Source organism: Silene latifolia, chromosome 11, assembly GCF_048544455.1.
Source record: "Silene latifolia isolate original U9 population chromosome 11, ASM4854445v1, whole genome shotgun sequence".
NCBI classification, from domain to species: Eukaryota; Viridiplantae; Streptophyta; class Magnoliopsida; order Caryophyllales; family Caryophyllaceae; genus Silene; species Silene latifolia.
In genome coordinates this window covers 58035871-58052219 of record NC_133536.1, presented here as the reverse complement: position 1 = coordinate 58052219, position 16349 = coordinate 58035871, and the positions used below count along the sequence as shown (strand labels likewise).

At 36.0% G+C, this 16349-nt stretch overlaps 1 long non-coding RNA gene across 1 annotated transcript; it reads left to right on the top strand.

The window, feature by feature from the left end:
- The first annotated feature begins 6840 nt into the window (after positions 1 to 6840).
- On the top strand, positions 6841 to 10982 carry LOC141614877 (uncharacterized). Its single transcript, XR_012529435.1, has 3 exons — positions 6841 to 7002; positions 9293 to 9388; positions 10783 to 10982. It is a non-coding gene; the product is annotated as an uncharacterized LOC141614877 (long non-coding RNA).
- Positions 10983 to 16349: the final 5367 nt, after the last annotated feature.

The window sequence follows — 16349 nt, the reverse complement described above, 5'->3', positions numbered from 1 at the left end:
AACGGTTTAAATGCATGCATGCGCATCAATTGGTTTAAACCTAACATGTGAGAGCTTTCTATGTCGGTTGATTTAATCCAAGTATCAAGTATAAGATGTCAAGTTGGATTTAATGTTGATTTGCATGCAAGACGGAAATTAAACATCCATTTACCAAATTAGGTTTATGGTGCATAACGTGATCCATTTGTCTTAGTAAGGCAATTTGCAAATACGGTGTTTGAATGAGCAAACTAGTCATCTGATCCATCCTATATCCGGGTTGACCGAAGTCGGGATCGTCCTAGACTAGTGCTGGAAAGGGAACATACCCTGCATCAGGCAGCCAGAAGAGGCGCGAGGCTATTGGCGATGCAACAGGGTCTCCCCTGGTGTGGAAAATTGAAAAAGGAGTGGCCTGTTTAAGCGCGGATCATTCAACGATGGAAGACGTGTTATGACCATTGAAAAACGTTTATAAAACATGTTTAAAAAGGGGTATTTGAACCCGTTTTGTTTTAAAAAGGCCGTTTAGACCGCTTTTTTGTTGATTTGAAGAACGAGACTTGAATAATCGTCATTGTTTTGACAATATTCGATGTCAGGTTCGACTTTGCAAGCTTGACATGATTAGTTTTGAAAATGATTATGAACTAATGGTTTTAAGTTCATTTGAATATAATTAGTCATTATTCATCATCCTACTCGGGTTAAAATCCGACATGGTATGTGGAACCAAGGATGACTTTGTATTGGTGACGAATGCATTTGTTTTGATAATGTGAATAAATGATGAAAGGCTTTAAAATACCCTCCAAAATGTAAAGAAATGAAATAAAAGGCTTTAAAATATCTTTTAAAATGTAATTAACCAAATATTATCACCGAAACACGGATTAAACCGTCATGGTATTAAGAACCAAAGGTGAAAAATGTTTTATCTTAAAAATTTGCAAAAATGATTTGAAAATACTTGAAATGGTAAAAACCGATTACAAATATGAAAACGAAAATAAAGGAGATGAAGAGACCAAACACGGTTTGGACTTAAGGCTGGGCAGGGTCCTTTAGGCGCGAGCCTATCTGCTACGTAAGTAGCTTCTGCCTCAACCAAAAGTCCGGTTTTGGCTCATTCTTCCCATGTTTTGGACCATGTTATGCATGATTTAGCATGTTATAGTCATGAAACATATGAAAACATGATAAAAGAAGATTTTTACACCCTCATACTTACATGCTAGGCTTATGGCGAGAAATCGACGTAAGTCTATCAACTCGTTTGGTCGAAAACCTCAGTTTAAAACCGTTTTGGTAAGTAAAAAGAGTGTTTTGTTAAGTTTAGTGATGGTGTAGTGGTCGAGATGGTCGGTCAAGTGATTTCATGCATGATGACGGTACCAAACAATGTGTAAGGCTTGTGTTTATGATAGGTAGGTCGTAAACACGTGTAGGATTGTGACTTAAGAAGTCGAGTCGAGAATTGTAAGGGAGAAAAGAGGGGGCAGACACTCGCGTAACTCTCAAATGGTGGCATTTGAGGGGTATTTATAGGAAAATGAGTGGTTGTGTGAGTTTTGAGCGACGTGGCCACCTGGGCTGCTCAAAGAGGCGCGAGCCATGTCGCACGTCTTCGAGGTGTCTTGTCACTATCACACGAACGCAATCATGATTTGTACTATCCTAGGATTTGGATGAACATGTTTGGTACTTGACTATGTAAGATTCCAGGAAATCTTAACATAGAAGCATTTGAATGGTTTGTTTTTTGTGTTTGACTCGGTTTGACTTGTTGTTAGAGTCGAGATTTGAATTTTGAGTCGATTTTTGGTCCGGGGTCGGTTTTGAATCTAGTTAGTGTAACTGCGACCCCGTCTCCATGCATTAAACACTCCAGGTACTTTTGAAAAGTTTTGAAATGTTTTATTTTCGAAATCGTTTTAGGTTTTCCGATGTAAAGTTGTACACAAACTGTCGATCAAACGTTGCGATTCCTAAGCATGTTGTAGTCTGATAATCATCGGGTATTTGTTGGATTCTCAGCATATACTGGGTATCTACAGTATCCCAATGGGAAGTTCAAGGTGTTTTAGAAGGATGCCATTAATCACCATATGGAGGACATCATGGAGCACGAAGAACAATTGCTAAGGTCCTACAATCGGGCTTCTTTTGGCCTACCATGTTTGAATATGCTAGAGAATTTATTCTCCATTGTGATCCTTGCCAAAGGACCGGAAACATTTCTTGGAGAAATGAGATGCCATAACGAGGAATATTGGAGGTAGAAATTTTTGATTGTTGAACCATATAGTATATATGTTTATGTTTTGATGATGTCAAGGTGCTTTATAATTTATATACTCGTTGCACGTAATCGTTTGTTTAAGTCTTTTAGATTAGACTTATTGATTACAAGCAATATAGGAGAATTGTGATGGAAGTATATGGTGATCAAGCCTCAATTGAAGATCAAAATTATCTGAAGATTCATTCAAGTATTATGAGAAGACGAAGTTCGTCTAAAGATTAATCAAGCTTGGATGAGAATTACCCTATGCTCGAAGATCTTCTATGAAGATTAGAATAGTATAGGTGATTATCTCGTAATGATAACTAAGAGTGAGTTTCTTGTATTGGTAAAGTTATAGCTTTGCAGCTATAACATTACTAGTAAAAGAGTTCAATGTTATAGCTCTTCTACTATAACATTGAGATGCTGAGTTTATTTTACACGACTTAAATTGTTTCAAAATTGTTTTGAAAATTGTTTAAGTTTATTTTAAATGTTTTAGTAAAAGTATTTATTAAATAAAGCCCGGTTTAGTGCGGAGTTCGGTTTTATGTTGAACGTTGGTTAGTAGTCGTTTTAGGTCAACTTATGAGTTAGACCATGCTACTAATTAGGGTTTTAATATAGCTACTCCTAAAACCTAAATTCTAACCTAATATTGAGCTAGGGTTTACATGAGTCACGAGGCATATGAGCCGTGATATCTCGTGTGACCTAAGATATATTTTGTAAAGATTTTATATATCTCTACATATCTTTTATATCTTACTTGATATGGTTGTTTATGATAAAGATATTCTTGTTATAAAAAATCTTATCATATCTTAGAATTTATGGAAAAGATAATAATAGAATAAATTGTATTCTATCTTTTGGAATATTTTTTATTATCTTTTAGGCTTTAAGGAAAGAAATAATAGAAGATATGATTTGTTTACATATCTCTTATTTCGGCTATTAGGGGTTCGTGAAAACCGATTAGCCTAGCTTCCTTCCTTCCTATAAATACTTTGCTTTTGCAACATTTAGATTAGTGACATTAAGCATAAAATTGATTTTATTTTCAAAGAGCAAAACCGTGTATTTCAACGAAGAAAACCGATTTGCTATTTTCAAAAGGTCGTGTGTTTTAAACTCGTATGTTCATTTGTCAAGTTATCGTTATAAGATAATGGTACTCAATATATTTCTTACTTGTTCATTAACGTGGACTTTTGCAAGAATCATTAGTGCTTTCTTATTAGCGTAATTTAGTCACTCGAGTATTTAACGGTACTCATTGAGTTACAGCTAGAGTTAGTTGTACGAGTTGGGTTAGTAAATTTGTAATCCGTAGAAAGGTACTAACTTTATTAATCGAGAATAGTGGACGTAGGTTTCGATTTGTGAAACTGAACCACTTCAAAAACCGTGTGTCTCCTTCTCTTTTGTTCTTTGTTTACTTTGTTCATACTTGATCATTAGTTGATTAGTTAAAGTTTAATCAATAAACTTTAAATAATTAATTACTTCCATACAATCGAAAAAGTTTTCAAAGTTTTAAATCCTCAATTCACCCCCCCCCCCCCTCTTGAGTATTTCGGATCGATAGACTCTTCAATTGGTATCAGAGCCTCGTGCTCTTGATTGCCTAACCGCAAAGAGGCTGATCTATCTTGTTCTTATTTATTCTATCGTTTTATATTCCGCTGCCTATCACGTGATAAATGGATTCCAAATATCTCAAGTGTCCCGTATTTGATGGGAAGAATTACGGATTATGGAAAAACATGATGACTCACTATGTGAAAGGTCATGATTGGGAGTGCTGGAGGATTATGCAAAACGGACCGCACAAAATCTTGGTTGAATCCACTGAAGGCCTGACCTATGAAAAGAAAGACGAGGACTTTATCGAGGCCGACTACAAGAAGGCCGAAAAGAACTCTAAAGCAATAAGTCTATTGCAAAACGGCATGACCTCTACAGAGCTCGACCAATTTTCTTCGTGTTCAACGGCCAAGGAGATATGGGATGGGCTTGAACTAGATTATGAAGGTACTTCCATTGTTAGGAAGCACCGTATAGATTTGCTAATGCAAAAATATGAGCTCTTCATAATGGAGCCTAATGAGTCCTTGGATAGTATGTCCGCAAGGTTTTCAAGCATTATAAACGAACTGAAAAACCTAGGTAGGAAGTTCAGTACCGAGGACATTGCGAGGAAGGTTCTTAGGAGCCTAACTAAAAAGTGGCGTGCCAAAGTCACAGCAATAGAGGAATCACGAGATGTTGAAAACCTTTCCTACCAAGAACTCATCGGTGCTCTGATGGCCCATGAAATTACTCTTAACAATGATGACGCTGAACCAAGCAGAAATAAGAGTATGGCTTTAAAAAGCAAAGATGTCGACTCAGACATAGAGGATGAAACTGTCTTGTTTGCACGCCGTTTTAAAAATAGAATCTTTCGAAACAAACAAGCAAAATCATCTTACAACAACAACAACAAGTCGTCCAACAAGAAAGTTACAGAATCAAAGTCATCTTTCGCAAACAAAGGTTGCTTCAAGTGTGGAGAATCCGATCACATGATCAAGGATTGTCCAACATGGGAGAAAATCAAGGACAAGGTGAAACGCGAGAAGACAAAGAGAGAGTTGAAACAAGTAATGATGGCTTCGTGTTGGGGAGACCTTGACTCAGAAGATGCCGAGGGATCTGAAGATGACGAAGTAGCCAACCTTTGTCTCAGCAGCATTAGTCTTGACCTAATCTCCGACAGCGACGATGAAAGCACCAACTCTCACTCAAAGTATTGCTTTCTCGGAGAATCAGACGAAGATGACAATGAAGAGGTAAGTTATCTTGAACTCAAGACGTGTTAAGAAATTGTCTAAAAGTGCTTTAATAGAATTCTTTGAACAATCCCTCGATAAATGTCAATAACAGGATTTGGAGTTAAAAGATCTGAAGGAACATATTCTTGATATTGCAGAGGAGAATCACACTCTAAAGGCCAAAGCTAAGAAGTTGAAATCTAAAGTTATAGCCGATAAAGCTACAACATTAGACTCTGCTATGGCTGAAAAGAAGGAATTAGAGTCCAAAGTTATAGCTAATGAAGCTATAACTTCAGACCTAAAGCTTAATATTAAGCACCTTCAAGCCAAAGTTATAGCTAATGAAGCTATAACTTTAGAACTTAGAAAAGTCAGAGAACTTTTAGAGACTAAGGTCGCATCTAATGAAACAGTGATCTTAGACCAAAAGAAAGAGATAGATTCCATCACCAAGCAATTAAAGGAATCTAAGACCGACATGATCAATGTTAAGAAACAACATTTAGACGTTGTATTTATTCTTAACAAACGATTCCAAGACTTTTGTGATAATTTTAAGAAGGATAATGATGTAGATCACACGAAGTGTCTAGATGAAATCAAAACCCTAAAGGATCTACTCTTACATGCTAGAAAAGTCCGTGATAAATGGGAAGGTAGCACAAAAGTCCTAAACTTCCTAACCGAACAATCTGACAATAATATGAAGATGGGGTTAGGACATGAGTGCTACAGCCGTAGAGATCACTCTAAATGCAAATCAACACCTTCAGATTTTGATTTTAGAAAAAGGAAGTATGCTGATCTTCCTGAATATCTGATTTGCAATTACTGTGGTCATATGGGTCACATCCAAAACAATTGTGTCAAAAAGGCTCATGATATACGAAAAAATGCCGAACATGCTAAAACTGTTGACACAACTGTCGAGGATGATGAATCCCCCATAGATGAACCTAACGAAGAAAGGAATAATAACTTTCGTTGGTTCTACGACATGACCTTTGACTACACCAAGAAACCTACACTACTACAAATCCCTTATATTGATGACGCTTTTGCATTGACGCTTTATTAGAGTGTCGACCTCATAATTAACCCTCCAATTTATTATTTTGGAAAACCGCCTAAAAACATTTTGGAAGACGCACTTTTCTAAATTTCACCTAAAACCCCGCTAATAACTAGAGGTGGCAATCGGGTCAGTCGGGTCGGGTTTGGGTCGGGTCACGTCGGGTCGGGTCATATCGGGTTCGGGTCATATCGGGTCAGCATACCATTTCGGGTCGAGTCGGGTCGGGTTCGGGTCGTTATCGGGTCGGGTCATTTCGGGTCAAATGATGTATCGAGTCGGGTCGGGTTTGGGTCGGGTCATTATCGGGTCAGGTGACTTAATCGCATTACTACAATTTTTAACCATTAAATTTAGTTTTTAACCTATTATTTGGTTTAATTAATTCATTACTAAGTCAAACTTATCAATCTAAACACAAAATCATTTTCTTTTTGATTAAAATTAAGCTTAATAATTGTCGAGTCATCAATTTAATCGGGTCAGTATCGGGTCGGGTCAATATCGGGTCGGGTTCGGGTCACTGATAATCGGGTCGTGTCGGGTTATGGGTCGTGTCGGGTCGGGTCGGGTCGGTTTCGGGTCACATTGTTTTCGGGTTCGGGTCGGGTTGGGTTTGCTTGGGTTCGGGTCGGGTCACTCGGGTCGGGTCAGACTTGCCAGCTCTACTAATAACGCACCCATACAATACATTTATTTTGTCATTTTCCAAAAAGAAAAAACCCTAACCCCCTAACCTGGAAATTTGTTCTTCGATCATCATCAAGGATGACTAAATTTTCCAATTAATTCTGATTTTTCAATTCACAAAGTTACGATTTGCCTATCACACATCGAAGGTACGATTCTACATACTGCTCTATTTTCTAATTTGTTCTTGTTTTGATTTTATGTATTCTTCTGCAATTTGTGTATTAATCGATGATTTGTGAAATTGTGGAGTCGTCTCTAATCAATCAATTGTTTTATTTTGCTATTCGATTTATAATTAATCAATCGAATTTGGGAATATAATTAATCAATCGGATTTGGGAATATAATTAATCAATCGGATTTGGGCAATACCCTCTTTGTGACCTGATCCATGTTAATGTGTAGGTTCAAATTCGTAGTAGTGTAGGCTCGCTTTTTTTGCTGGTTTCTAATTGCTAATTTTGTTGCTAAATGATGCTTTTGTAACTGCTACTTTGGTAATTTAGTACCATTGATTATCAGCTAGCAAGGTTTATATTTTCATTTCACTTTTACTACCAGTTATCTGCTTAAGACTGAATAGGAGAATTGCTAGATAGGCGAATTTGTGAAGACGCAAGTTAGTTTGAACTAATTTTTACTACCAGCTATCTGCTTAAGAACTGCATCCCATCTTCTACAACCACTCAACTTCTGATTCATCTATACCAATTACCATGTACTCATTCCCTATAATCAGCCACAAATAAGTTTTCAGGCACATTTACTTGTTTGTTTATTCTTTATAATCAGCCACTAATTTGTACAGAAGTTTATTGTCAAAACTTGCTGTGAACATTTGACACAGACTATATTTTAGGGTTATTCGATTTTTGTTAGTTGTCTAATCTCAAATATAGATAATATTTAAAAATGATCAAACATTCAAACACCATTTTAGATTATATGATGATGCTATAGTCTTAGTTAAGGATTTTTGTTTCTCTTTAACATCATCTTATCCTTTAATCTTATAATGTACCATTGCTCTTTCTTTTCATTGTTCTTACTATTTCGTACTCCATATATCTTCTATAAGTGACAGGGCCTGCCACTATATTGGCCATACATGGTGTTAAATGCCAGGACTGTTATGCTCATGTTATTACATCTTAGCTTGTTGTTTAGTTTGACGATGTTGAAGCGCAGGTTGATTTCTTACTTGACCGTCAATGGTTGGTAGCACTTCAAAATTTACCTACGTTAATTTTCAAAACATGATGATCTGGTTATTTCAGTCTCTGATTAATACAATGGTTATACTAAGTTTAGCTGGATTACCAATGTTATACCAATAATGAGCTCATTGAATCAGTTCCTTTTGTATATTGTAGACTAGTTTTCGTTACTATTGTGTGCATCTTGTCAGTCCTTTAGGTTTACATCTACTACTATATCCTTCCCAATTACTCCCTCCTTTTCGGTCAATTGTTGTCCTTTGGTTTTGGCACAAAGACCAAGGAAAGAGGAAGGGCAATTATTAAATGACAAGTGGAACAAATTGAGTGTGAATGATCAAATTGCTCATCAAGTTCATTCTTAAAATACAAAGGACAACAATTGACTGAGATACCCAATATGGAAAGGACAACAAATGACCGGGATAAAGGGAGTATTTGTTTACCTTTCATTAAAATAGTGCCCACATAGACTATGAAAGGTAAATAAATGATTAGATGGAGGGAGTATCATTTACAGCTTTACAACAACAGTGGGGGTGGCAGGTTAGGTCCCTAAATTAACATCTTTATTTGAAAACTATGTTTGGTGTCAATTCTATAATATTAGGTAGTTGACATAACTAGTTAACTTTAATGGCAGAATCAGACTATTAATTTGTGTAATGTGGTCAATCTAGCATAACTATCAACTTTTATGGTTTGTTGGTTTGAGATAGTTTAGGATGGTGGAAAGCGGAATTGGTGTTTTGGTTAAGTAACACAATGATGAGTAAATTAGTTATAATATATTTCACTCAAGTTTCGTCGTTTAACTATTTACGTTTGATAATTTTTATACATCCTTGTCTAAGTTGATAGATGAACCTTTTATTTCTGTTAATGCCATTTGCTGCATTGCTTTATTTTATTTTCTATGTGCTTTTATTGCAGGTGTGAACAATATTAAGTATACTCCTACAAACCCATACTTTTTGGGTGTTATCCTATTAGTGTCTTACGGTAGTTGCCGAGTTTAGAGATCTTTTCCATAATCCCGAACCTCTGGTGGTACTCCATAATAACGTTTCATTGGAGTATTTTTGGTGCATCAAAATGTTGTCCGGTCAATACTAATCGATGTTTTGTGTATAAGTGGTTCCTCACATTCACTTGTAGGTACCTCGATTGTTTTATGTTCACATGAGGAATAATTCACCAACTTTTTTATTGGTTTCAGGTTAAATGACATATCATACAATAAAGATGAAGGGATGATGCCTCTATTAATAAGATTATAGTTGTATATGAGCATACAATTTCAGATTTTTCTTCGGTAAGTTTATAGCTGTATAACTTTTAATACCTGTCTACTTAGTATGTTATTTTTTTTTCATGAAATTATGTTTGTCCCGTTTTTATTGTAGGCAGGAACAATTTCGCATTCTTATATAAAAATTGGTACCATTTAGAGACACTTAAGTTCTCTAAAAATTGTGTCCATATATGTCAGAATAAGTATAGAAATTAGCATTTCATGTTTCAAGTTTGTAGATGTGTATCTTATGTTATTGTCTAAGTTTACAAATGAGAAGGCAATCAATAATGACATATAATGATGTAGGGTAAGCTTACAAAAAAGCAAGAGGTGCATTGGATGATGGCTAAGACGGTCTAGGTCTATTCTTAGGTTCTTTTTCATATAGTTGTCTGCCAGATGACAATATGTAAACATGTTTTGTGAGTTAGCCGCTTTCTGCCATTATAAAATGCCTTTGAGGCCTTCGTCCTCCTAGTTATACGCATATCAAAGACAAATAAACTATGCAAGAATTGTATTGTGTCTATCCTTTGCTTGCACATAATCTACTCTGAATGATTAGAATTATGAGGGGCTAATGTTTGTATATAAAATGCTCTGATAATCTGATTTTAGCATGTTTGTCGTACCTTTTTCACGTCTTATCTTATGCTCTCATCGGTGTTTAAAGTCTCCATTATAACATTATCAATCATAAAACAGGAAGATTCATAGTACGTTTATTGTTGGTGTAGAACTTAACTGTGAACTTGGTCTTTTCCTAGTACTCGTTGATGTAATGTTGCTTAGCCAGAGTATATTGTTTTCCCTCTGATTTTTTATTCTTCAACTTTCTCACATTTACCTCTTATCATTTATAACTTTTGTAGACAAGCTTGATATACTAAGATCTTTTACCTTTTCTTTTCAGTTACGGGAGCAAATTCTTGAAATTAAAGAGTATAATTTGGTCTAGTTTCGGTCTAATTTGGTCAAGTTTCGGTCTGATGATTGTAGTTGTGGATAATCTTTTTTCATGAAAAATACATTGTTGGACTATTGTTGGACTTGTTAACTTCATTGATGAATTGGGTATCTCAATTTGATGGCTTTTCAAGCTAACATTCCTAATGCCAGTGTCTTTGTTTGTTGAGCTATCGGTTTTTGCCATATTTCAATTCCCTGTTTACCTCTCGGTTTTTTTGGTATCATTTTTTGCTTTACGTTTGTACTTTTATGCTTTGTCTGATTTGCGTTTGCTCCTCTGTAATTGCTTGCTTTTGGCCATTTCGACGGTTTTATATATTTTCTTATATTGTGTTCCAAATGTTCGGCTAAATGCCTAAGAAAATTGTGTGTTGTTATTTTTGTGAAGTGTATATGTACTAATTAAATATATTTATATAAATTATTTTTTTTGCCCGTTATAGGTTTCAGATTCATCAGATGGTGACGATGCGCCTTCATATGTTGATTGAAGATGCACTTTCATATGTTGATTGAAGTCCCTTTAACATTGTGCCTACATGATTGAAGCCCCTACGACATTCAAACTACTAAGTGTCCTTGTCTAGCTAGTTGCGTAGCATTTTTTACGACTATTTTGGACAACTTTATGTTGGATTTTACTATCGCCCTGGTCTCTTTTGATATTATTAATTCTATCGTACTATAAAGTACTTACTAGTTTATATTAGTTAAATTGTCAATGCTAGTATAGTATTTGTGACGGAGACGATATATGTATCAAACGTATGCTTATTTATAAAAGTACGCGGGACTTCATTTTATATATATTGCATTATGTTTTTTCATGATTTAGTAATAGCTAGTAGTACTATACTACTTATAGATGGGTCTATTTAATTATTTTCTATTATTTTATCACGTAATCAAAAAGCCAAAATTGTACCGTGATATAAGAAGTGTCAATATATAAATAGTTGACGCCTAATTTTGTCTCATCGAGTGACACATAAAAGCATCAATAGTCGCTGAAGACGCTTAAAAGCATCAAATTGGTCAACAAATAAAAGAGTCAATAATCAATGAAGACGCTTACAAGCGTCAAAATTGTTGACAATTAAAAGCGTCAATAGTCTATGAAGACGTTTAAAAGCGTCAAATTTATTGACAAAAAAAAACGTCAATAGTCACTGAAGACGGATAAAAGCGTCAACTTTGTTGACAATTAAAAGCGTCAATAGTCCATAAAGACGCTTAAAAGCGTCATATTTGTTGACCCAAAAAAGCATCAAAAAATAACGACGCCCCAAAAATTGACGCTTTGTAAAAGCGTCAATAAACAAAAAATTGACGCTTTAAAGCGTCAAAAAATGGTCGAAAAAGCGTCATAAATACAAGGGTTGTGTAGTAGTGCTAGCACTTCACAAAACCCTTGTCGACCTAAACCACACAAGGAAAACAGTCATGGTAGACCTAGAGAAATTCCTAGACCTAAAGTAACCCAAAAATCACAAAAAATCCCTAAATCCAAAACTCCTCTTAGACAAAGTAACCTAAGGTCTAGAAAAATGACCATTAGACACGTATGGATACGAAAGGATTTAGTATATAGAATAACTAATCATAAGAGACCCAACTTAGCTTGGGTACCTAAAAACTGTATCTAATCCTTTCTGCAGGTAGTAGTGAAAGAAAACAATAAACGGTATCTTGACAGTCGATGTGCAAGACACATGACCGGAGATAAGAATCTGGTTCTTTCACTCAAGCCATTCAACGGAGAAAAAGTGACGTTCGGAGACAATAAAAAGGGAAAATTGATCGGCGTTGGCAAAATCGGAATTTCTAAGTCACACGCGATCAGTGATGTATATCTAGTGGGCGGTCTAAAGCATAACTTGCTTAGAATATCTCAACTATGCGACAAAGGTAACAAAGTTGTTTTTCATATTGATAGTTGTCGCATTATTATTGAAGGAACTAGCAATGTTATTCTAGAAGGCCACATAAAAAGGAATGTATACATGGTAGATTTAAATGCTGTGCCTACTAACTCTTTTTCATGCATGAAAGTTACACTTGATGATCCCTGTTTGTGGCATAAATGATTTGGTCACATTAGCTCACTAACCTTGAACAAACTCAAGAAGTGGGACTTGGTTGAAGGGTTACCTAATATCAAGTTCGACCAAGAAAAGATGTGTGACACGTGTGCTAGGTGCAAACAAGTAAGATCATCATTCAAACCTAAAAGAGTAGTAAGCACAAATCAAGCCTTGGAACTAGTACACATGGATCTATGTGGTCCTATGAAGGTAAGGAGTAGAGGAGGATCCAAGTATGTCTTTGTTCTTGTAGATGATTACTCGAGGTATGTATGGCCTATCTTTCTTCATTTAAAATATGAAACGTTTGGTGAATTTGATTGTCTTATGAAACGTGTTCAAAACAAATATAAGACTAATCTAGTATCCATTCGTACGGATCATGGCACCGAGTTTGATAATCAAACCTTTATAGAATTTTGTAGAGTTAATGGTGTAGGACATAATTTTCTGCACCAAAAACTCCTCAACAAAATGGTGTCGTTGAACGTATGAATAGAACACTGGAAGATATGGCTCGTATAATGCTTTTATGTAGTGGTTTACCTCGCAAGTTTTGGGCTGAAGCCATTAGTACTTCTTGTTATATCCATAATCGTGCTATGATTAGACCTATTCTTAAGAAAACCCCTTATGAACTCCTTAGAGCTCAAAAACCTAATATCTCCCATCTTCGTTGCTTTGGGAGTAAATGTTTTGTTCACAATAATGGTAAAAACAGGCTAAGTAAATTCGACCCTAGGAGTGATGAGGTTATTTTCATAGGATACTCAGATCATAACAAGGCTTACAAAGTCTTCAATAAGAGAACTCTCTGTATTGAAGAAAGTGTCCACGTTATTTTTGATGAAGATAACGTGTTTGATAAGCCCTTACAGGATGAGGAAGAAGACTTGGATTAACCCGACTTTCGTCTTTCTAGAGACGATCCCCCGTAATTGGAATTGGAGGACAATAAGATTGAAGGAACAAGTGATGAACTTGATCGTTCCTCAAAAGATAAAAAGGAGAAAACCAAAGTTATAGTTGATGATACTATAACATTGACTCAAAATAAGGACTCCCAATCTAATGTTATAGGTGATGTTACTATAATATTAAATCCAAATCAAGGTGTAGAGTCCAAAGTTATAAACGGCTCTAATACAACACCTGGATTGGATTCAGGGGGAACTTCCTCCAATTCTGAGCCAAATGAAGTTGGGTCAAGCTCAAATAATGATGAAGAACCAAGTACCTTAACCAAATGGAAATACAAGAGCTCACACCCAATGGACAATATTCTTGGAAATATTAAGAAGGGTGTTCAAACAAGACGATCCCTAAATAACTTCTGCTCATTCTACTCTTTCCTATCCATGATCGAACCAACAAACATCAATGAAGCTCTTGCAGAATCAGATTGGATTATAGCCATGCAATAAGAACTTCAACAGTTCGAACGAAATAAGGTTTGGCACTTAGTTCCTAGACCAAAGGATCGATCTGTCATTGGCACAAGGTGGGTTTTTAGGAACAAACTAGATGATGCCGGAATCATTATCAGAAACAAAGCAGGATTGGTGGTTCAAGGTTATAATTAACAAGAAGGAATAGATTACGACAAGACTTTCGCACCCGTTGCCCGTCTTAAAGCTATTAGACTTCTAATAGCATTCGCAGCTCATAAAGGGATAAAGCTCTTCCAGATGGATGTCAAGACAGCATTTCTAAATGGGTATCTACAGGAAGAAGTCTTCGTAGAACAACCCCCCGGATTTAAGAATATCAAATTTGAAGATCACGTCTTCAAGTTGGATAAAGCCCTATATGGATTGAAGCAAGCACCAGGGGCATGGTATGACAGATTATCCAAGTTTCTACTTGACAGTGGATTCAGTAGAGGATCTGTTGATAAAACACTATTTCTGAAATCCGAGGGTTCTGAACTTTTAGTTGTCCAAATCTACGTTGATGATATTATCTTCGGATCGACCAACCGAGGCTTGTGCAAGTATTTTTCTGAGTTGATGACTTCCGAGTTCAAATGAGTATGATGGGAGAATTGAAATTCTTCGTAGGTCTGCAAATTCAACAAACTAATGAAGGCATTAAGATCCATCAACAAAAATATATCAAGGAATTGATTCGTAAGTTTGGTATGAAAAATTCTCATGCTATGCCTACTCCGATGGTTGCAGATAAAAAGTTGACATTAGATGAAGACGGTAAACCGGTTGATGAAACAACTTACCGTGGGATGATAGGATCATTGCTATATTTAACTGCAAGTCGACCGGATATCATGTTTAGCGTATGCGTTTGTGCGAGATATCAATCATCTCCAAAAGAGTCGCATATGTCAGCCGTAAAAAGAATTTTACGATATCTTATTGGTACGGCTAAGCTCTATTTATGGTATCCTATGGAATGCAATTTCGATCTGGTCGGATATTCGGATGCCGACTATGCAGGATGTTCGCTAGACAGGAAAAGCACGTCAGGTGTTGCCACTTTCGTTGGACCGTGCATTATTACGTGGGGTTCAAAGAAGTAAAATTCGGTTGCCCTCTCAACTGCTGAAGCCGAATATATCACTGCAGGACTGGTATGTACTCAATTATTATGGCTTAAGCAATAATTACGTGATTATGGTGTTGACGTAGGATGCATTCCTATTTTATGTGATAATACCAGTGCGATAATTATTTCTAAAAATCCCGGACAACATTAACGCACAAAGCATATTGAAATAAGACACCATTTTATTCGATACCATGTTGAGAAGGGGAATATAAAACTTGAATTTTGTAGTACTGAAAAACAATGGGCAGACATATTGACAAAATCATTAGCTAGAGAACGATTTGAGACTTTACGGTTGGAAATTGGTTTAATCAGTGGTACCTAAGCTTCTGTATGTGTTTAATTTTCTAATGAGTGACTAGTTAAGATTAAAATTATATGACTATGTCCGTATATTACGTTGCATGAATAATTTCGTTTATAAGAAAATATTTATCATATGTATTCAATTTGTATTTTAGAATTTTCTTAGCATACAAACTTTATCTTTTTACAAAATAAGTTAAGATACACCATATCTTTTAATTTCCAAATTGTACAAAAATTTCTCCTAAATTGCTCCACAAAATCACACACCTCACATCTCCTATTCCTAATTCAATTTATCCTACTTACCATAATTTATCACTTACCATGATTTGATACTTACCAAAACACTTATGCCACTCGCCTAAGACCTAGACCTAGACTACTATAATTACTCCCCTTGTTGCCGTGTAACCTACACCCACTTGCTCACTTTTTCTCTTTTTTAAAAATCTCCTCAAAATCTTTTACCATCTTCATCATTATCACACTCAACCATCACCATCACCATGAATACTCACCATGCAAAAACTCGTTCTTCAACCCGACATCAACACCACCGAAACTACAACAATCCTCCATCACCACAACCTTCTACTAATTCTAATTTTCCTACTTTTCCTTCACCACACCCACAATCATCCTCTCCCCTGTTTCACGGTCGAGATGATGCGATGTCCGAGGGAAAAAGGTGCCGTCTTTTTAAGGGAAAGAACAAAGTTGTTATTGATGAGGGGAATGATGTTGATGAACCCGAAGTTATTATTAGGAATAGTGTTTCGAGGACTCTACTCCGAGATGTCTCGAAAAACGCAACAAGAGAAGGCTTGAACCAAGTCCGGTTAACACATGATGAAAGTATTCTTGTTTCTCGTGTCTTGCCTTACTCAATCCATGGTGGAAGGTATTATCCTAAGTCTTGGTTGACTACTATTCTGGCTCTTAAGTTTTTCATTTATTTTCTTGATTTTCAGGAATGGAGTCATGTTAGTCAATTTTCGGGTCCAATTTATCCTGTGGAGGTTGTTCAATTTTTCGCTAGTGTGAAAATTAAG